Raw genomic sequence first — 15,642 nt, forward strand, 5'->3', positions numbered from 1 at the left:
AGCCTCCGGGCAGCGAATCAAAGGGGGAAACCCGTCGGGGGCGGGGGGTTCAAAAGGAGACAAATTGCCGCCCCAAGCGGGAGGTGGACTGGCCAGGGCCTGGAGGGGGTGGGGGCACGGAGGGCGCGTCTTGGGCGAGGGTCGAGGCCGCGCTGCGAGTGGGAATCGCTTGCCAGGGGGCGGCCTTGAGGCCTGAGCACCTTGTCCTTCCGGTGGCCGCGTGGACCGCTCTGCAGCCCCATTTTACAGGTGGAGGAACGAGCTCCCAGGAGCGAGGGGATTCTAGGCCAACTTCACACAGTGACCAGTTTGAGGTGAGGGGCAACGCAGACTTCAAACAGGGCTCCCGTCTGTAAGATCGCAGGTCCTTAATCTTTTGGCATGAAGGGGTCACGACCCCTCTGGTCATGGAAGCTGTGGATGGTTTTCTCGGGTGAGATGCACATATGCACACACACGAGTCTTCCTTACAGTTGGGGTACTGCCTGGGTTGGCCTCCTAGAGAAAGTTTTCAAAAGGCATAGTGTGTGTGTGCGTGTGCGTGTGTGTGTGTGTGTGCGCGCGTGTGTGTTGGGGAGAGTCTTCTGGGAACATTACAGGAAACTTTTAGCAAATTATCTTGATGACCCCCCACCCTCTTTTTTAATTGAGAAGTTTCAAGCATACACAAAAGTAGAATTGTATAATGAACTGCTGTGCACCCATCACCCAGCTTCAACAACTATTAAGGTTTTGTCACACTTATTTCATCTACTCCCCCCTTTTCTGAAGTATTTTGAAACAAATTCCAGACATCATGTCATTTCACCCCTACATACTTCAGCGCGCATCTCTAAAACACACGGACATTTTCTTACGTAATATGCCATTATCAAGTCTAGCAAAATTAAGGCAAATTCCTGGTTATTATCTAACACACAGTTCAGATTCAAAGTACTCCAGTTGATTCAAATATGCCTTTGTTGCAGTTGGTTTGTGTGAATCAGGATCCAAAAGCCCTGATCCATGTATGATGGCTGGGACCCCGTGGCATTTAAATGCCTATGTTCCTCCACCCCATGTGAAGGACTGGGAAACATTTCACAGCTACCTAAGGGGGAGTGGAGGCTGGGAACATTTGAGGGAGTGTCAGTGAACTGGGAGTGGGGGCAAGATTTGGGGAAGGATTCATGAAGTACAGGGATCTGGGTCAGGAAGTCAGATGGGGTCCCCTCCACAGGGCTTTTAGTTTTTTTCTTTTTTGAGATGGAGTCTTGCTCTTTTGCCCAGGCTGGAGTGCAGTGGCACAATCTGGGCTCACTGCAACCTTCACCTAGTGGGTTCAAGTGATTCTCCTGCCTCAGCCTCCCAAGTAGCTGAGATTACAGGTGCCTGCCACCATGCCCAGCTGTTTTTTGTGTGTTTTTTAGTAGAGACGGGGTTTCACCATGTTGGCCAGGCTGGTCTCGAACTCCTGACTTCAGGTGATCCCCCGCCTCGGCCTCCCAGAGTGCTGAGATTACAGGCGTGAGTCACTGCGCCTGGCCCCCACAAGGGCTTTGTACCACAGGGAGCTGTGCAGAAGCCCCCTGCGAGATGGGATGGGCCCACATTTCCTGGGTTCCTCTCATCGTGCAGGGGTGTGTGGTCTCCAGAAGGTCAGAGTCAGTGTCTTAACTGTTCAACCTGTCTCTCTCTTGGGTGACCATATTAGCCGGGGTTTGTCGGTATCATCTCAGGGCTGGGCAGATGTTTCAGTATCAGGACATAATTTACAGGGCCCAGAGCAAAATTAAAATATGTGGTCCCTTGTTAGAAAAGGATTAAGGATTTCAGGGTGGTGGCAGCAGAACATTCACCTGAGCTCGGGCCCTTCCACACACTGGGCTTTGTGTGACTGTACTGGTGACCCGCCGGTGAAGCTGGCCCTGGTGAGATGCCTGCTCTTCTGAAGCTCTGATATGTGACAGAGCTGGAGACTCAGCCAGCACAGGGCTCCCTCCACTTCCTGCTCAGAGGAACCGTTTCCATTGCACAGGTAGAAGCACTGAGGCTCAGAAAGGAAAGGGGTAGTGCCCAATGTTTGCAGCAAAATGAAGGCTGCCTGCAGGAGAGGGGAGGGAAGATCCTGGCTGTTGCTGACCGGGCGGAGCCCTTGGCTACCTTGCAGGAGCACATGGCTGTCCACATGTGTGTGGATCAGCACATGACACAGATGAGCATGGCTGCCTCAGCAGGGACTATCCCACTTTCCCAGGTCAGGAAGCGGATGCGGTGCTGAAATGTTCTCGGAAGTCATCTGGAGCTCTGGGCTCTGCTTAGGACTGAAGTTTTCAAGGGATTGGTGGGAAATTGGCAAGTACACAGAGGAGGGAGAAGAGGCCCAAGAGGACCGATCTCCACTTTCTGAGCTGAGATAGCTGGGACTGCTTGGACTGAAGGAAGAGAAGACCTGGAATGGGGTCTGAGTCTGAGGAGGAAGATAGGGCAGACTTGGGACCTCAGGGAGGAAGCTGCAGGCTACAACACGGATTTCAGCCCACCCGTATGTAAGAAAGTTCTCCGTAAGGGGCCGTCTGTCAGGAAATGGGCTGTCATGAGAGAGAGTGAGCTCATCATCGCAGGAGGTATGGAAATGACTGCTGGAGGTTGGTCTCAAGTTAGGGATGCCAGAGAAAGGATGCCTATCCTGGGGGAAGGGCGCTCTCCAGGTACCCTCTAATTTCAAGAGTATGCGCTGTCAGGCCTAAATGGTAGGCTTAAAGGCTGGAAATAGGCATATGAGTAGTCAGGCATGGTGGTGGGCGCCTGTAGTCCCAGCTGCTTGGGAGGCTGAGGCACGAGAATCACTTGAACCTGGGAGGTGGAGGTTGCAGTGAGCCAAGATTATGCCACTGGTCTCCAGCCTAGGTGACAGAGTGAGACCCTATCTCAAATAAATAAATAAATAGGAAATAGGCATATGAATTCATTTCTTTATGTATTCATTCATTTGAAAAATAGATGTTAACACACCTCCTTTGTGCTGACATTATGTTGGGTACTGAGTGAGGCCCTGCCCTTGTGGTGCTTAGAGTTGGGGTCTGGTGGGGTGGACAGGTATGAATGAAATAATCACAAATAAAGGTAAAATTACATCTTGGCAAGGGCCACGAATAGGGAGATTTGGCCCAGAGGGAGGAGTCAGGGAAACCTTGCAGGAGGAAGTGACATGTGAGTCAAGGCCCCAGAGAGTGGGGAAGGGTGTCAGGGGCCAAGGGTCAGTGTGAACAGAGGCCCTGAGGCCCTAGGGGGGACACTTGCCCTCCTAGCACTGAAATGCCAGTCTGGAGCGGGAGCAGCAAGAGAGGAGTCTGGGAAGGGGCAGAGCAGTGGGACAAGCCTGATGAGGGATGTGGGAGGGCATTATCTAGGGGGGTTAGAGTGTTGGAGGGCAGTGGCGGGAAGATAGCTGTGGCTGGTGTGCAGAGAATGAGCCAGAGGAGAGCGGGGCGCCAGAGAGCAGCAGGAAGCCGGGCAGGGGTCCAGGAGCCATGGAGATGGTGGCCAGGACTAGGCGGTGGCTGAGAGATGGGGGCCAAAGCGGCAGTCCTTTCCCAGCAGAGCAAAGACTGTTTTCCTGATCAGGCCAGGGATCCCCGAGGCCTGGGGAGCCCCTCCAGGGCTCTGTGGTCCCTCAGTAGTGTGGCATCCCAGGGTGGATGTCCCACTCCACGGACACATCCTGAGGCAGGCCCCCAGCCTTCCTGTGGGTTCCCCTGTACTGGGCTTTCTGATTCCTAGCTCAGTTCTCTCTGAGGTTGCAGGGTTTGGTCCTTGACTTTCTGCTGGAGTAATAATAACAATAACAATAGCGCTGCTACTATGAAGCATTTACTAAGTGGCAGGCATCAGGCCAAGCCCTTTGCATGTGTCATCCTCACTGCCGCACAAGGAGGTGGGGTTGATTGTTAGCCCCATTTTGCAGGGGGAGGAAGCTGGAGCTTAGAGAAGTGAAGTCACCTGCCTGAAGTCACACAGAAGTCAGTGTCCTATCTGGTAGTTTTTGTTTCCTCTCCATCTGGCCCCCACCGCCAGGACAGTGAGCTGTGTGTGCCTCCCTGCCCCCTAGTTTGTTAGCTGGAATTTTGCTTAAACAAATAGTTGGTTCCTCTTCCTCCTTTGACTTCTTCATGCAAAAAAGCCTCTGCACTGCCTTCGTCCTCATCCCTAGGTGGACCCCCAGTGGAAGTCTTGATGTGGCACCCCCAGCTCCCCCCCACCAGGAGACTGTAACCTTGTTGAAAAGACCCAGGCTGGGAGTCTGAAATTGCAGGTCCTCCCTGACCTTGGCTTCTGACTCAGCATGTGACCCTGAGCCCCTGGGCCTCAGTCTTCCCCTGTGCTCACTGGGTCTGGTTGCCTGGGATAGCAGCCCAGTGTGGCTCTGTGCATGGAGAAGGCCCTGTCTACCCTGTTCTGTGGTCAGCCTCTTCCTCTCTGACAGCCCCTGTCCCTGGGAGTGGCTGTTTATTGGACCCCTCCTGCCTCTGGCTCCCGGGTAGGCCCCTCTTCCCCTTGGAAGCCCTCCCTCCAGGCTGTTTTCACACACCCAGCCAGGGCCTCCTGGGGTGGGGCACAGAGCTGATGGCCTCATAAAGATCTTAGTGATAACTTGGTTTTTCAATCAGGTTTATGGCCTTAGAAGAGACAAGTTTCTGGGCTCAGCTTTCTGTTGGAAATAGTTCGCCTAAGAGAAGCTGGTGGGCACCAGGGCCAACTAGCAGGCAGAGGCCCACTGTGCCCCACTGCCAGCCTCTTGAAGCTTTCTCTGGATTGTAGCGCAAGGGCTTTGGCCTGGAGGTCCGGCCAGTGAAGCCTCAGTCTCGCTCTGTGGCCCTGGACACGTTAACTCCCCTCTGAGTCCCTGCTTCCACCTCAGAATCAGGAGTGTTAATTCCTGCCCCGCTCACCTCCAGACTGGGACAGATGTGGGGGGCTCCTGTGAGGCATCTTTGCCTTCCAGAAACCTCTCTCCTCCCAACAGCTTTCCTCTTCCCCTCTTGCCCCTCCAGGGGCTGGGGGCGCCACCTGCTGGCACTCCTGGGTACTGCTGGAGGACTCGCTGACCTGTAGTTGCCTTGTCTCAGTGAATGCCTGGATGCCACTGATTGTCCTAGGGAAACAGAGGTGTAGGGAAGGGTGGTAGTCCCCAGGACACAGACACTTAGGGAGCAGAGCAGATGCTAGAACCAGAGACCCAGGGCATAGATATCCTTATCAGGAGCACCATGTCTGACACCCTGTGCAGAGGAGACAGAGGCCAGGAAAGGGAGGCTATACTGTGAGTCAACTGGCCAGGCACAGTCTGGGACCCAGAAGCCCAAACTCCCCATTGAGATGCATTTCTGCAGCCTCTCAGGTGGATGAAGAATTGGAGGCAGCACGGAGCAGGGGTGTGTGTGTGTGTACAGCATTCAGTCCATGGGCGGCCATAGCAACCTCCACACTTGCCCCCTGCCTCCCTGCTGCCCCCTTTAGTCCATTCTCCATAGTGCACCTTGGTGACCTGGTCTCATCAGTCCCCTGTTTAAAATCCTGCAGTGGCCCCTACTGACCCTCAGGATAAAAGCCAGACTCCCTCAGGCCCACAAGGCCCTGATGCCTGGCCGCTGACCACCTCGCCAATCTTCTACCACACTCAGCCCGCTCTCTGCCCCAGCCATTCTTTCTGTTTGTTGAAACACATCAACATTTCTCTGGCCTCCAAGCTTTTGCAGATGCTTTTCCCCCTGCCTCAAACACTGTTCCTGCTCCTGCATGTGTGTGGCCTCACAGGCCTGTTCCTTCCCCATAGCGGCCCTACTGTACCTGAACAAGAACTCCCATCCACCCAGGGCATTCTCTCTGTCTCTCATCACACTCACAATTTGCTATTATTAATGTGTGGTTTCTTGGGTGTTTGCTTGTGAACTCTGTAAGGACAGGGCACACAGTAGGTCCTCAATTAATTTCTGTTGCATGGATGGATGGTAGGAGGACCAGGGTCGCCTGGGTGTAGAGTGAGAGGCCCCCACCCCCAGGCCTGCTATGTACTCTCAAGCAGGTTCTGGCGCTCTCTGGACCTTAAGAGCCAGTGCATCCAGTGAGAGTGAGGGCCCCGCTCTTCTGGGGATCTGTGAGCCATCTGCGTGTACCAGATGGGACATACTCCAGTGGCCCACGGTCCTGGGGCACTGAGAGGGAGGCCAGCAAGGGGGCGGGGAGAGGCTGAATGGGCAGGGTCTTGAAGCCTTTATCTCCTGGGATCCTGGCAGGCCTCCGTGGCTATAGTCTGGCTAGGTAAGAGAGTCCTAAGAATCTAGGGAGGGAATGTGGCCCAAGGCCCCCACTGGTCCCCCTGCCCACTCAGAAAGCCACTATGCTGAGTGTCCAGGAGGTAGGGGACTGTTCTCACTCTATGCCTCTCTGGTTCCCTAGCCATAGGCACAAGGATCTGCCTGCTCTACTCAGGGCATGCATGGGTGGAGGGACACCGAGCTGGGGGTCAGTAGTCCTATATTCCAGCTCCTCCCACCCCCAGCATGAACCTCAGATGAGTCACCTCCACTTTCTGGGCCTCAGTTTCCATGCCAGTGGAAGGGACATATCTTAGGGCCCTTCTGGCCCTGGTGTCTAACATGACTGTGTCAGCGCCAGGGATATGTGTGCTGCTTCCTCATCACCCCCACCCCACCCCACAACCCTGCCTGGAGAGCCTGGAAGTGGGGGCAGAGCCGGGAGCGTGGGAGAGCCAGATGTGGTGGCCGCTGGCCTGCCTGAGTGAGAGCTGAGCAGCCTCCTGGGAATTCTCCCACTCAGACTCCCTTTCCGGTTCCCTCCCCCTGCCCCACTGAGAGCTGCAGCTTCCGGCTCTGACAAGCGTGGGTGGGAGGGGGGGTCTTAGCACAGGGGTCTGCTCAGCCTGGCTCCCTCCTCTGGGGAAGAGCATGGGCCTATGAGTCTAGACAGCAAGCCGAGGTTCCAGTCCCAGTCTTGGCTGACACATCGCAAAGACTTGCCCAAGTTCCTTTCCATCACGGGCGTCAGTCATAGCAGCTGTGAAATGAGCATGTCAGATGAGCTTCCCTCCAGCCCTGATGGTGGACTTCTGTGACAGCAGCTCTTGGTGACACCTGAGGATCAGTCACCTTTTGTGGCACTTTCTTGTTCTGCTCTAGGGCTTGACAAAATGCCTAGGGGCATGGTTTATTCAGGCCTCTCCACAACCCTGTGAGGTAGGCACATGTGTTCCATGTGTTCCCATTTAACAGTTGAAGGAAGTGAGGCTCAGGGAGCTCAGGCAATGTCATCGCCCATCGTCACACGCCTGGGAAGTGGTGGAGCTGGGTTGGAGCTGCCAATATCAGACATTTAACTCTTGAGTGTGCCACCATGCTGTGGGGGAGGGCAGTGTGGAACCTTACGGCCCAGAGCCCCCCTCTCCCACTGCACCCCATCCAAGTCTACCTCAGGCAGGGCTCCCCACACTCCATCCTCTGCCCACCCACTCTCAGCCCAGCCCTCCCAAGGACAGCATTGTCCAAGGCTGAACTGGGCTCCCCAGATCTGGGCAGGTGTGAAGTTGCTCATAGCTTGTCCTGTCCACGGTGGGGCTGGGGGCCACACTGACCACCCCAGGGTAACGGCGCTGCACTGCCCACGTGCCCCGTCCATTGCCTGTCCCTTCAGAGTACACGCAGGGAAACCAAGGCCCAGAGAAGGGAGGGCTCAGCCCAGGAGACACCATGATGGAATGCTACTCAAAGGAGGGAACTCACCGTTTCAGTAATAACACTTCAAGGCAATGTACTAAGTCCTTTGTACAAACCTAAGAGGCTTATGAATCAGTCTTTGACTTATCTCCATTTTCCAGAGGAGGAAACCAAGGCCCAGGAGTTTCAGTGACTTGCCTAAGCTCATTTAGCTTGAAAATGGAGCGGCTGGGATTCGAACCCAGCTCCATCTCTAGCTCTCCAACCTCCCCTCTCAATCATGACACCTTTGCCTCCATTGTCTTGCCCTTGGCGAGTGCCCTGGGGTGCTCCCTGTGGCTCTGCGCCTCCCACCCATATCTCAGTTGAGAGGAGGAGGAGCAGTCCTGGTGCCCACCAAGGGTTAATGGTGGTAGGGGCTAAGTAATTCCAGATGGGCCTTAGGATGGCTGGGCTGGCCGGAAACTGGAGGCCGCCAGCTTCCCAGGGGAGCCACCGCCAACTGTCCATCCCCTCTGTGCTGCATCTCTGGCCCCCAGCTGTACCCCCGCCCTAGGGCCCACCATCCTCCCCCTTGCTAGAGTCCAGCTCTAAGGGAAATTGCAGGCAGAACATCCCAAGAGCCTGTTGCACAGCAAGTCCATTCCTGTTATATACAGTTAGGGAAACTGAGGCTCAGGTAGGACAGGGGACCTATTCAAGGTCTCCCAATAAGTCTGTGGCTAGGCCTTCTGACTCCCAGACTAGCATCTTTGGGGACTAGGGGTTGGTGTGTCTTCTGACTCCCCCCAGGCTGTCCTGGCCACAGGGATTCAGTCAAGGCTTCAGAGGTGAATGGCCCAGGCAGATGCTAGGAGGAGAGTTGTACATTTCTGACAGAGTCTTTGGGCACAAGAAATCCCTGTCCTTGTGCCCTGTGGGATCTTTTCACATTCCCTATGACCCTGCTGCCACAAAGACCTGGCCAGGCCACCTCTCTTGGGTACTCTTATGGTCCCCACCCGTGGCGGGGAGCTAGTCTGAAGACACTTCTCTTTCCGTGTGGTCCAGGCCAGATGCTCTGCTGGGCAATCCCGATTGGGACTAGACCAAGAGATGATTGCAAGATGGATGACTGTGGTTGGCACGGAGTTCCAGCTCAGGCAAATGCCCTGCTCTGTGAATATGGGCCTGGGGGAATCTGAGGAGGAAGGACTTAGCAGTGCAGAGGGGAGAGTGGAAGGAGGGCAGAGGCGGCCTCTACCTGTGTCACCTGGGACACCTTTCTTCACCCTCTGGGATTCAGTTCCCCATATGTACAGTAGTGGGAACAGGGATGGTGAGCCCACAATATATGCCCCTCTGAAATCATGCCCTTTGCCATCCGAGGGCTAGGAGTCTGTAAGTGGAGATGTCCTCTGATCTGAGAAGCTGAGGGTGGAAGAAGAGACCCAGCCCGGGGCACTGGAGGAGTCTTGGCAAACCCTGGTGGGAAAGGAGAGCCAGAGAATGGAAATGGAACAAAACAGATACTTGAAACTATCTTGTTGAGTGACTGAATGAAAGTGCCACAGGGGGAGCCCAGGAAGAAAGCAGGGCTGGGAGCTCATCTACACTGGAATGGGGGAGTCTTGGGTGGGGGTCAGATGACTTGTGTCCCTTCCATCATGTGACTCATGAGACCTAGCTCTGCCCCAGCTCTGCCCCAGCTCTGCCATCGCTGCGTGAACTTGGGAAGCTTATTTTGCTCCTCTGGGCCTCAGTGTCCCCATCTATAAAATGGGGTAAATAATCCTCTCCTTGCACCCAAGGGGCTTTGAGACTCAGAAAGGAATATGTCTGTCAATATCCAGATATATCCAATCTGTGTTGGGTGACCTTGACCAAATCACATTCTCTCTCTGTGCCAATTCACCCCTGGGCCTTGGTTTTTCCTTCTGAAAAATGACTGATCAGCTTGGAGGATCTTTCCATCTCTTCCATGCCATCTCTTCTCAGCAGTACTCTCTGATTCTCTCAGGCCTCCATTAGGAGTCCCTCTAAATGCACTCTTAGCTTCCTGTCTGCCCACCGGGTACCTGCTTGCCCGCTGAATGTCTCACTCACTAACCTGGGTGCTTCTGAGGTCAGGACCATGTCTTACTGCTGTGTCCCAGCACTCAGTATAGTATTAGAAGGTAGTAAGTGCTCAGTATGCTTGTTCAATGAATGAATGTTGACTGAATCAACCACAGAGGTGATCAGAATCTCCTTTACAGATGGGGAAACTGAGGCACTGAGCAATGACTCTCCCCTGGGTGTCATGGCAAGGGGAGGCTGCCACCCAAGATGGGCATTGGGCAAGTGGGGCCCAGGCCACTCTTTGATGAAAGTGACTCAGCTGCTGGTGGCCGGCGTGGGCTGTGGAACTTCTAAGCATCACCTCACATCCTGAGAGAACGGGCGACAGGAGGGAGGCAAGCAGAGGGAAAAGAAGAAAAACAAGAAACTTGGGGGAAAAGAAAGAGAGAGGAGAAAAAAAACTGAAATTGAAAACAGACGCACGCGTCCACCCTCCCTGCCCCACTGCCCCCCTTCTCCCAGCTGAGCCAATCAGAGGCCACTCTGCAGCCTTTCCCCCAAAGTAGCGGGGGGGAGGGGGCGGGCGGGGAAGCCCACGGTGGTGTGAGCTCCTGGGGCTGCCAGCAGCCAGCAGTGACCGCCCGCCCTATCTGGGACCCAGGATCGCTCTGTGAGCAACTTGGAGCCAGAGAGGAGATCAACGAGGAGGAGGAGAGAGCCGGCCCCTCGGCCCAGCTGCCCAGCAGCAGCTTGTGCCCGCCCTGCCCAACGCAGACAGCCAGACCCAGGGCGGCCCCTCTGGTGGCTCTGCTCCTCCCGGAGGATGCTTGGGGAGTGAGGCGGAGCTGGGCTGCTCCTCACCCCTGCAGCAGCCCCCTTCCTCCGTCCCTTCGTTCTCCTGAGCCTTCAGGAGCCTGCAACAGTCCTGCCTGTCCTTCTACCCAGCTGTTACCCACTCTGGGACCAGCAGTCTTTCTGATAACGGGGAGACGGCAGTAAGGAGGGCTTCCTGGAGGGGGTGACTGTCCAGAGCCTGGAACTGTGCCCACACCAGAAGTCATCGGCAGCAAGGTAAGTGCTGGGAGGGGTGGGAACCCTAGCCCCATGCCCTGTCCCTTTGCGCTAGCCTGTGTATCTTTGAGTAGGTAAAACAAATGAAAGATTTTTTTTTTTTTTTGAGACGGAGTTTCGCTCTTGTTGCCCAGGCTGGAGTGCAATGGCGCGCTCTCGGCTCACCCCAACCTCCGCCGCCTGGGTTCAGGCAATTCTCCTGCCTCAGCCTCCTGAGTAGCTGGGATTACAGGCATGCGCCACCATGCCCAGCTGATTTTTTGTACTTTTAGTAGAGACGGGGTTTCACCATGTTGACCAGGATGGTCTCGATCTCTTGACCTTGTGATCCACCCGCCTCGGCCTCCCAAAGTGCTGGGATTACAGGCGTGAGCCACCGCGCCCGGCCAAATGAAATACATTTTTAACAAAATCAGATGAGAGGAGGCTGGGGGACTATGGGTGATGTCAGGGCTGGAGGAGCCAGCTCTCTCCTTTCCCCGGCTCTGGGGTGAGTGGTCTCCACCTCATCATCCCTGCTGCTCCTGCCTTCACCAAACAATCTCCAGGGGTTCTGAGTGCTGAGTGGGGGCCTCCAAATCACAGCACAGTCATATGGGGGGGGTGGCAGGAGAGGGGAATTGGGAGAAGGTAGGCAGGTACACCAAAAGCAGGGGACGAGGACCACAGGACGCACGCCACAGTTCTCCGCCCAAGCTGTGTTTCTGAGTCAGTCTGGCTTTAGGCCAGTCAGCCACCAGGCAACCTTTGGAGATTTAAATGGATTTGCAAATTTTCTAAATTCCTGTGATATCCTTCTAAACCCCCAGCAGCTAGAAAAGTTTGAGGGCGAACGGGGGCCATGGCAACCCCCTAGTGGTCAAGCTGCTGGGGCTGTGGGCTGGGGGCTGGGACCTGGCCATCAGATCTGGGGGCTCCTCTGTGAAGAAGGGGTCAGCCACCGGCCATTTCCTTTGGCCCCAGGCAGCTGCTCAGGCCTCCTCTTTGTCTCCCTCCTTCTGGACCCTACCCCTTCTCCATGCCATTCTAAAGCATAAATCTGATCACACCACCTCCCTGCCCAGGATCCGCCTGTGGCTCCCCAGTGCCTGGAGTAAATCCCATCTCCAAACAGAGGCTGCCACTGATTGACACTTACTGCACGCCGCGACTGCACTGAGTGCTTTATGAGACTGATACCGTGTAATGCTCACCAGCAACCCCAGAGGCAGCGACTGTTTTTACCTCCGCTTTATACATGAGGAAACTGAGGCACACGTGGCCACATAATTGTAGCCACACATCTAGAAAGTGGCACAGCCTGGAGAGGTTGGAATCTCCTTGTGCCCCATTACTCCAAACTTGGGCCTTTTGTTCCCACCAGTCAGATCCCAGAATTCCCGAAAGGAATGTGCACTATCCTGCTTGTGGGCATTTGCCCCCCCTTTTCCCCCTTCCTGGAATGCCCTTCCTCATCACTTTTCTTTCAGGGATATTCTGTACTCCACCTCTTCCAGGCAGCCTTCCCAGGTTCTTCCTATCTTCCAAGTGCTAGCCATGCACTTTGTGCTGAAGCCATGCTACTTGGCCCTCACCTGTGGGTGATCTGTTTGTGTTTTGTTTGTTCATTGGAGATTGTTCAGGCCCCAGCAGTCAGACCTGAGGCTGCACTTTCTGCTGGGGAAAGGTTTGACCATCCTATGCTCTGCCCCCAGTGCCCAACCCTGGGTAGGCAGTGGGGCTGAGATGTCCTGGTGAAAGGGAGGAGGAGCTCACTGAAGACTTGCTCCCAAGTGTGAGACTAGACCAGACCTCCAGCCATCGCCTCAGGTGCCCTTGCAGGACATCATGTGGCTCCTCCAAGTGGCATTTCTCCATTGCAAGCAGGGAGGAGTCTCTCTGCTTCCCTCTGTGACCCCCTGAGAGCACAGAGGCCTCTAGTGACAAGTTCTGAAGTCATGCAGTCCACCACCATGACTGTATGTCCCTGAATGCTGTGAATTCAGGGTCCGAGCAGGAGACCCTGAATTCACAGTATTCAGGGACATACAGTTACAGTGGTCCCTGTCCCTGAACACCTAGCCCATGCAGGCATAGAGCCCGGCACCTCCCATACCTTGGAATCCTCATGGCAAGTTTTCGAAATCAGTGTTAGGATCTCCTTTTTGTAGATGAGGAAGCTGAGGTCTGGAGAGGTCAGGTGACTTTGCCAGGGCCACACAGTGGGTCGAGGTGGTGTTTAGGCTGAAGTCAGCCTGGTCCTAAAGCCTTCACCTCGTGCTCCCCGGGAAGTTCCCAGTCAGAGGGAAGAATCTCCTTCCCTCTGCAGAGCCTGCTCCTGGCTTCAGCACCTTCCCCAGCAAAAGTGCAGCCTCAGGTCTGACTGCTCCAAGGTCCGCCCAGGCCCTGGCTTGGTCCTGAGAGAGGAAGGAGACCATCTGGTTAGCACCCTTCTCCCAGACAGCAGTTATCAGCAGCCCCCCTCCTCTGTGGGAAGAAGAGCTGGGACTTGTAATTGCCCACAGATGTGGGGCGGGCAGCGGAAAGCACCGTGGATCAAGAGTCAGGAGACCTAGTGCTTGCCCTGGCTCGACTCAAATCCACCGTGTGGCCAGCCTCAGACCCCCAAAACATCCCATCTCTGAGCTGCTTCCACAGCTGTGAGGCAGTGAGCGCTGTGGGTAAACAGCACCAGGCTTGGGGATCAGATGACTATACGTTGAACCTGACTCAGATTCTGGCTGTGTGACCCTGGGCCAGCGCCTTGCCTCTCTGGGCCTCAGTCTCCTTCTCTGGGAGCAGCAAGGCCACATGTGGGCTCCATGAGACAACAGCATTTGCAAGGTGCTGAGCACAGTTCCTGTACTTCACAGCTGGACCTCTGGCCACTGGCTGAGAAAGCCACTGCTCTCCCAGCCTCCTGCATTGGACCACTTGACCATGAAATTAGTCTGCAACCTGCAAAAGGCTCTGCCCATGGAAGGGACCTGGACATCACGCATGTTCTAAAGATCTGTGTCCATCCTCCAGGCACAGGCCACAGTCTGACTCTGAGACCAGCTACCTCCTAGGCTAAAGGAGGGTGCTCTGGGCATTTGCTGAGAACAGGCTGCTGTTGAGTGCAGTGAGGAGGGAAAAAGGGGTGAAAGGGTCTTCTGAAATGCCCATCCATTTCTTGCAATTGATTCAGAACCCAGTGGGCAGTGGGTTCTTGGAATGGGAATCTTTTTTCAGTGCCCTTGTCTTATGACCAGAGTGTTAGGAGGGAAGGGAAGGGGTGTTGGGCCCCTCCCCAGGGTCAGGGCTTATAGCACCTCTGCTAGGAAGCAGTGTGAGCAGGATGATATAACAGGAACCAACCCGTTCTTAGCAGTTTCTGTGTCTACTTCAATTCTGCTTTACATCCGATACCTCGAAGTTGCTGCTGTATTCCTTAGCACCTAGAACATGCTTAGCATTCAGGATGTTCTTAATAAATACTTACTAGATTAATTTAACCATTACAGCAACCTCAAAATTAGATATATAAACTCTCCCCATTTTTTTTTTTTTTTTTTTTTTTGAGACGGAGTCTTGCTCTGTCTCCCAGGCTGGAGTGCAGTGGGGTGATCTCGGCTCACTGCAACCTCTGCCTCCCGGGTTCAAGTGATTCTCCTGCCTCAGTCTCCCGAGTTGCTGGGATTACAGGTGACCGCCACTACGCCTGGCTAATTTTTGTATTTGTAGTAGAGACGGGGTTTCACCATGTTGGCCAGGCTGGTCTCAAATTCCTGACCTCAAGTGATCCGCCTGCCTCAGCCTTCCAAAGTGCTGGGATTACAGGCATGAACCACTGTGCCTGGCTAACCTCTCCCTATTTTACAGTTGAGAAAGTGCACAGTCAGTTGCCTAAGGTCCTACAGCTCAGAAGTGGCAGAGCTGGGATTTGCTCCTGGGTGTTTCTGACTCCAAAGCCCCTTAATGAGAGGCTGGATGGGGCCTGGGATGCATTTCCCAGGTAGTCATCAGACCCTAGAACCCTATGGACTGTGCACAAGTCGATCCTTCTTGGAACCTCAGTTTTCCCATCAGTCAAACAAGGAGGTTGACCCAGATGATGGCAAAGCTTTCTTCCAGCCCTAAAACAATTTCAGGATTCCAAGCCACGCCAGCCTAGATTGGCAGCTGCACAAGCATTGCTGTGTACTCAGGGATCATGCATATTTAACTTCACAATGAAAGGGTTTTTTTTCTTACCCTTTCTCTACACATTACAGAAAGAGGTCAGGATCGATGACCACTAATGGAAAACTTTAACCTGCAATAACAAGGAGGAATCGTCTAACAATTAATGTGTCCCCTTACCATGCTCAGTTTCTCGAGGAGCTCAGGGGGTTCCCACAGAGCCCACATGCCCATTTTCCTAGGATGCTGAGCAAGGAGGGCCAGGGAGGTGGACCCACAGGGGGCTGTGTGTGGATGTTGTAACCCTTTAGGTCCCTTCCAGTGCTGAGTTTTTCGAACCTCATATGCTCTAATTTCAAGAGGAAGCAAGGCTTTGGCCCAGATGAGTGATGGGATCCAGAGGTGAGGGGAGAAATGGGCATGGGGACCTACCTCTAGTGGGAGTGGATGTGAAATTCACATACTTGTTCCTTCTAGTGTAGAAGCCACCTCACATCCCTCCTGAGCCCTCAGGCCCACATCTCAGAATAAAGACTTCCTGAACCTCCAAGCCCTAGCTCCAGAGCCCGCCCCCGCCCCCTACATCCACCAGATGCTTCCTGGAGTGGTCCACCCCTGGCCTGAAAATCAAAGTGTACTGCTTTAACCACATTAAAATCCTCTCCTCCCCTCAGTT

At 54.5% G+C, this 15,642-nt stretch overlaps 1 protein-coding gene across 2 annotated transcripts in view; it reads left to right on the forward strand.

Annotated features, from left to right (window-relative positions):
* Positions 1–10,317: 10,317 nt before the first annotated feature.
* PDGFRB (platelet derived growth factor receptor beta) overlaps positions 10,318–15,642 on the forward strand; it is a 42,514-nt gene continuing 37,189 nt past the window's right edge. The window contains exon 1 of one of the 2 annotated variants that reach the window (XM_032250237.1): positions 10,318–10,823. The gene's annotated coding sequence lies outside the window, so the exon portion shown is untranslated. The remainder of the gene's footprint in view (positions 10,824–15,642) is intronic. The other variant, XM_032250238.1, reaches the window with a different exon arrangement.

The sequence above is a fragment of the Sapajus apella genome, unplaced genomic scaffold (genome assembly GCF_009761245.1).
Source record: "Sapajus apella isolate SASKATOON/1434 unplaced genomic scaffold, GSC_monkey_1.0 scaffold71, whole genome shotgun sequence".
NCBI lineage: Eukaryota > Metazoa > Chordata > Mammalia > Primates > Cebidae > Sapajus > Sapajus apella.